Raw genomic sequence first — 6,000 nt, 5'->3', positions numbered from 1 at the left:
CTTTAGGCAACTCTCTGACTCTAAGTTGCAGAAAAGCTACTAACCTGCATGGGTTGATAGTTTCCCTTACCAATTAAATCATGGGTCCAGTCTCCATCCCAATCACCCTAGCTCATTTAATAGGCCTGAGGATCAAAGCTCAAAGTTGTTTTAACTTATATACATAATGTATATATGTATATTATACAATTATTATTAGTGACTTGGATCACTTTTCACAGGTTGTTGATACTTCACAGGTTTTATTTTGCAAACTGTTCACAGCAAAAAGTTTTCCTACTTCAACATGCATTTATTAACCGTTTACTATGTGCCAGGCACTTCGCCAAGTGCTGAGAATACTATTTAAAAATAGCTGGAGGGGCAGCTAGGTGGTGCAGTGGATAGAGCACCGGCCCTGAAGTGAGGAGGAGCAGAGTTCAAATTCAGCCTCAGACCAAACACTTGACACTTAACCCGAATTGCCTTAAAAAAAAAAATAGCTGGCGTGCGTGTTCATCTGCAAACCGCGTGTAATCCCATACTACTAGCAGTGATAACGGGAAGCGTTTCGATAGCGCTTCCAGATCCACAAAGCGCTTTCCACGTCCCGTTATCTGATCTCACAACAACCGTGGGAGGCGGGCAGGCCGGCACTCCGGTGACCCCTCGGGTTGGCCACAAGCCCGCTCGCCCAATCCTCCGAGAGAACTCGGAGCCATGCGAATCGGAAGCCTCTGGAGCAGCCCAGCCTCTCCCACAGACTTGCTCCAGGATCCGGGCAGAGGCGGCGGGGAAGGGGCGGAGGCGAGAGGAGGTGCCCCCCCCCCCCCCGAGGACGGAACATGCTGCTGTATACAACCTCGAGTGAGACGGCAGCCAACGCGCTTCAGCCCGCGGAGGGGGTGACCGCGCCGAAAAGCCCCTCCCTCCCGGAACCAACCGGAAGAGCGGAAGCCTCCTTCCGCCCCGCCCACTAGGCCAACGCTCTCAGAGGGAGGGAGGAGGGGAGGAGGTGACAGGTCGGCGGGCAGCCAGCATTCCCCAAGTTCCCGTGGCTTTCCCCAGCGGGCTGAACAGCACCCACAAAAAACCGTTATACAAGCAATAGAAACGATGGCGACAGTTTGCCGAGCCCCAACCAGCCCCTCAGTTCGCCGAAACAGACCAGCCGAAAGCAATTACAGACGTCAGTCTTTTCCTCTTCGGCCCCTCCCAGAAATCGCGTTCTTTCCTTTGTTTCCGGCTTTAGACCAATCCGGGAGGCTCCCTAAACCGACCAATCAGGAGGCTCCCGATAGAGCTCCACCAATCATAAGCTGGAGGCGGGAAATTTAAGCGTCCCGGAGGTGGACGGGCTGACTTCATTTTGAAAACTGGGCGTTTCCGGTTTGGGGGGAAAACTGGTGTTTTTATGATTTTCTTTCGATAGTTTCCCCAGATCCTTTTTTGTTAGGAAAGTCTGTTTCGCAGGTAGGTCTGTCCGGGAGGGGATAGTTGGGGGAGGGGGAGAAGGGGGGAGTGTATGTGTGGGATAGCGTGAGGGCGGGGAGGCTCCCGTCGGTGCCTGTACCTCTGGAGAGGGGCAGTTTGGGTCTCTCCGGGGAGAAGTGGCTCCGCCTCTGCGTCCCTGGGCTCTGGCCTTAGCGTCGCCCGGGATGACGGTTGTAGAGAAAGAAATTATTTAGTCCCTACATCGTGTATAGAGTCTGTGTGGCGCATACTGGTGCACCGAGAGCTGCCTCGGCAAGTCTTCCAGCCCTGGGTTCAAGTCTTCTGACACAAACCCACATGCTGGCCGGGTGACCCTGGGCAAATCACTTAACCTCCCGGTGTTCTAAGCAATTCTCCAAAGCCATAAACTGCGGAGATGGTGCCGATCACCATTGCTAGAGGGAGTTTCTTTATCTGCGAGTTCCTTATACCTTTGGAATCACTAGTCTAGTCCCTATCAAATTTTTGTTGTTCAGTCATTTCAGTCATGTCCGACTCTCCGTGACCCCATTTGAGGTTTTCTTGGTAGAGATACTGGAATGGTTTGCTGTTTCCTTCTCCAGCTTATTTTACAGATGAGGAAACAGAGGCAAACAGGGTTAAGTGACTTGTCCAGGGTCACACTGCTAGTGTCTGAGAGTATTTGAACTCAGATCTTCCTGTCTTCAGGCCAGGCACGCTGTGCACAGCATCACCTAGCTGCCCTCTATTGCATTAACATACTATAATTCTAATGGTATTTGCCCAGGTCTAACACTGCTAGGGGGCACAGTGGATAGAGGATTGGTCTTGAAGTCAGGAAGGCTCATCTTCCTAAGTTCAGATGTGGCCTCAGACACTTATAAGCTGTGTGACCCTGGGCAAATCACTTAATTTTGTTTGCCTCGGTTCCTCATTCTGTAGAGAGAAATGGCAAGCCATTCCAATATCCTTGCCAAGAAAACAAGTCCGTAGAATCATGAACAGTCTGAGGGACTGAACAACAGCAATTCTAAAGTCGTACAGCATGTGAATTTCATTTTCTCCGTTTAAAAAAAAAATTTATTAATGACATTTTCTTTGTTTTGTTCCTTTTTTGGAATCACTTATTGCTACTTTCTAGCCAAACCCCCCTCCCTTAAAAGGGGAGAAAACCATCCCTTATGGTATTTTTTGAGTCACTCAAAACGTTTATCAAATACAGCCAATTTTTGCGTTTCATTCTGCATCTCTAGTCCCATCAACTGTGTGCTAAGTATAGATCCACCTCAGTTTTCTGGAGTCATCGTGTTGATTGATCAGAGTTCTTAAGTCTTTAATGATTTCTCTTTACCGTGTTGTCATTATATAAGTAGCTCACTCTCCAGTTTCTCTGAATTCTTTTCTGGTGTATTAATTGTGTAATAACATTTAAGAAAAATGTGTTCAGTAATTTTCCAGTTGATATGCACCCACTCTGATATCAGTTCTTTGCTACAACAAAAAGTGGTGCTACAAATATTTTTTAAAATGTGGTTTTGGGTATGAGCCTAGTAGTTGTAACTGTGAGTCAATGGGTATGCATAGATAGTGACTTTTAGGGCACAGTTCCAAAAGATTGGATTGCTTCACAGCTCCACTAGCAGTGTATTAGTGTGCTTATACCCTCCTAGCTCCTTCAGCTCCAATATAGGTAAAGCTAGTGCTTGGTTTTAGGTAGATGCTATTTATACCATGTTGAGGAATGCTGTATTCCTATGCTTTTTAAAGTGTTTAACGTGAGAAATTGTCATTTTATTAAATAGCTTTTTTGTCATTTATTGATATAAGAATATGATATTTATTGTTTTTGTTAATGATGTTTATGTTTATAATTTTGTAGTGTTGAACCAGCCCTATATTCCTTGTATAAATCTAGCCTGGATTTTTTCCCCTCAAAAATCATTTTATTTATTCATTGATTTTTAAAACCCTCCCCTCCCCCAAAAGAACCTATAATCTTTCTAATGAATAATTACAGCTGAGGAAGTAATCATGTCCTTTTGCTGAGACAAATGTATGACTGTGCCTTAATTTCATTATCTTCTCTATCAGGACTTGTTATTATGTGGGTAGTATCAGTCCTCTAGAGTCTAAGTTGGATATTGCACTGATTATGGTTCTTAAGTCTTTCAAAGTTGTTTTACTTCACAGTCATCAATAAACTGTTCTCCTAGTTCTGCTCACTTGTTCATTATTTCATACAGATTTTACCATTTTCCCTGAAAACAGTTCTTTCTTCCATTACATTCATATACTGTAATTTGTTACAAACCATTCCCCAATTTGTGATTACCCATTTTGTTTCTAATTCTTTGCTACCACACAAAAAGCTGCCAGAAATATTTTGTCCATAGAATATTTTCCCTCTTTTAACTCTTTGGAGTATAGGCCTAACACTGCTATTGCCAGGTCAAAGAATATGCATAGCTTAGCAATTTTTTGGGACCTACTTCCAAATTGCTTTCCAGAATGGCCACTGGGTTGGGGAACCTGTGGCTTTCAGGCCACATATGGCCTTCTGGGTCTTTAGGTGCAGCCTTTTGACCGAGTCCAAGTTTTACAGAACAAATCCATTTATTAAGGGGATTTGTTCTGTTAAGGTCTAAGGTTCTCTACCCCGGACCAATTCACAACTCCACCATTATGCATGTTTTCTTGCAAACCCTCCAACAGTTGTCATTTTCCTTTTTTTTAACATCTTTATCAATGAGTACATTGTGAAATAAAACCTCAGGGTTATTTCATTATTTGGAACATTTTTTTTCATGACTGTTGATTGTTTGATGCCTTCCATTGAGAATTGCTTGCTTATATCCTTTGACCATTTATTTTTGGTGAGAGACTGTCATTCCTACATATTTTAATAAATTTCTTGGATATCTTGGATATCAGAGTTTTATCAGAGAAACTTGTTACAAAGGTATTTTTCCCTAGTTAATTATTTCTTAATTTGATTTTATGCAAAAATTTTTCAATTTCATGTAATAAAAACTGATATTTTCTGAGTTCTTCCCTGTACATGAACTCTTATATGGTTACAAAAGTTATCTCTTTCCCTAATTTCTTTACTGTGTTTGAGAATATTCATTTGTAAATTCATCTAGTCCTAAGTAAAATTCCCCCCCCTCCACTTTGAGAGTTCATTTATGGCATATTCAGTTTCCTTTTCTGAGATTGGGTTATGCAGTTTTTCTATTTCTTTTAATTGGGGATATTTTCTATGTTTATAGCTGTTTACCTACTTCATTTAAATATTCACTTTGACAGGTTGGCATATAACTGGACAAAACTGTTTGAAATTATTTCCTTCATATATTGTGATTACTACTTTTTTCATTTTTGCTGTGGGCAGTTTTGTTTTTTTTAAACCCTCCTTATCAATTTCTCTATTACTGTCAAGGATACAAGCACTCTCCCAGTTACCTAGGCTCACAAGGTTTCATTCTTGATTCCTTACTGTCACCCGTTCCATACATCTGATCTGTTACCAAGTCTTGTCATTTCTATCTTCACATCATCTCCGGTATATGTCTGCATCTCTCAGCTCCCACAGTGATGCCATGCTGATATCCAGCCTAGATTACTACAGTAGCCTGCTGGTTGTTTTCCCTGCCCCAAGGCTCTCTCTAGGCAATCCTCTCCTCAGTTGTTAAAATGATCTCTGTAAAGCTCAAGTCTGACCATGTCACCACCACCACCCTCCCCCCACCCACCGATCCACCCCCGCCACTGTTCAGTGAACTCCAATGACTTTTAAAGCCCTTCACAGCTTGGTCCTTCTAACCTTTGCAGTCTTCTCAGCCCTTTCTCCCCTGCATGATGTGTGATGCCATCCGCTGACACCAAACTACTTACTGTTCTTCACTCGCAACACCATTTCCTAACTGGGCATTTTCACTGGCTCCCTGGCATGCATGGAATGCTTTCCCCCTTTGCTCCCTGGCTTCCTTCAAGACTCAGCTTAAATCTGACCTTCTGTAAAAGGTCTTTTTCTGGTCCTACAAACACATATACCTGTCCCCCCAGATTATCTTCCATATTTTCCATTTTTGCTGTATATATACACTTACATGCACAGCACACACACACACGCACACACACAGAGTACATTTACCTGTATACTGCCTCTCATTGAATATGAGCTTCTTGAGGGCAATGTGTGCTTGTCTTTTTTTGTATCTCTGACACTTAGTGTAACACCTGGCATATAGAAAACACTTACTGAAAATTCTTATTGACTGACTGAATCAATCACTGATTTCTATTTGTGCCATTCTGTTTTTCATGGAATCCTCTATTTGGGTAAGATTTTCTGTTTTCTGTTCTAAGCTGTTTGTTTTCCTTTTCCTTCTCTTTTTCCTCCAAATTCTCATTTTATTTACAATTTCCTTTTATTCTCTTGCTTCATTTCTTCTATGTTTTTTTCTTGTAGCCTTTGTGACAAAAGCTTTTTTTACCTCTGTGGTTCTGTTTGTCATCATGGTGTTACCTTCTTCTCGAACTTCTTCTCTGAACCTATAGTATTTC

At 42.5% G+C, this 6,000-nt stretch overlaps 1 protein-coding gene across 3 annotated transcripts in view; it reads left to right on the top strand.

Annotated features, from left to right (window-relative positions):
- The first annotated feature begins 997 nt into the window (after window positions 1-997).
- The window catches only part of DLGAP5 (DLG associated protein 5), a 41,021-nt gene continuing 36,018 nt past the window's right edge, over window positions 998-6,000 (top strand). For 2 of the 3 annotated variants that reach the window (XM_027849318.1, XM_027849317.1), the window contains exon 1: window positions 1,000-1,452. The gene's annotated coding sequence lies outside the window, so the exon portion shown is untranslated. Of the gene's footprint in view, window positions 1,453-6,000 lie in introns of all 3 variants that reach the window. The other variant, XM_027849319.1, reaches the window with a different exon arrangement.

The sequence above is a fragment of the Vombatus ursinus genome, unplaced genomic scaffold, assembly GCF_900497805.2.
Source record: "Vombatus ursinus unplaced genomic scaffold, bare-nosed wombat genome assembly UNPS02007284.1, whole genome shotgun sequence".
Taxonomy (NCBI): Eukaryota; Metazoa; Chordata; class Mammalia; order Diprotodontia; family Vombatidae; genus Vombatus; species Vombatus ursinus.
The sequence above is the reverse complement of the archived record's forward strand: the minus strand, read 5'-3'. Positions and strand labels throughout refer to the sequence as shown.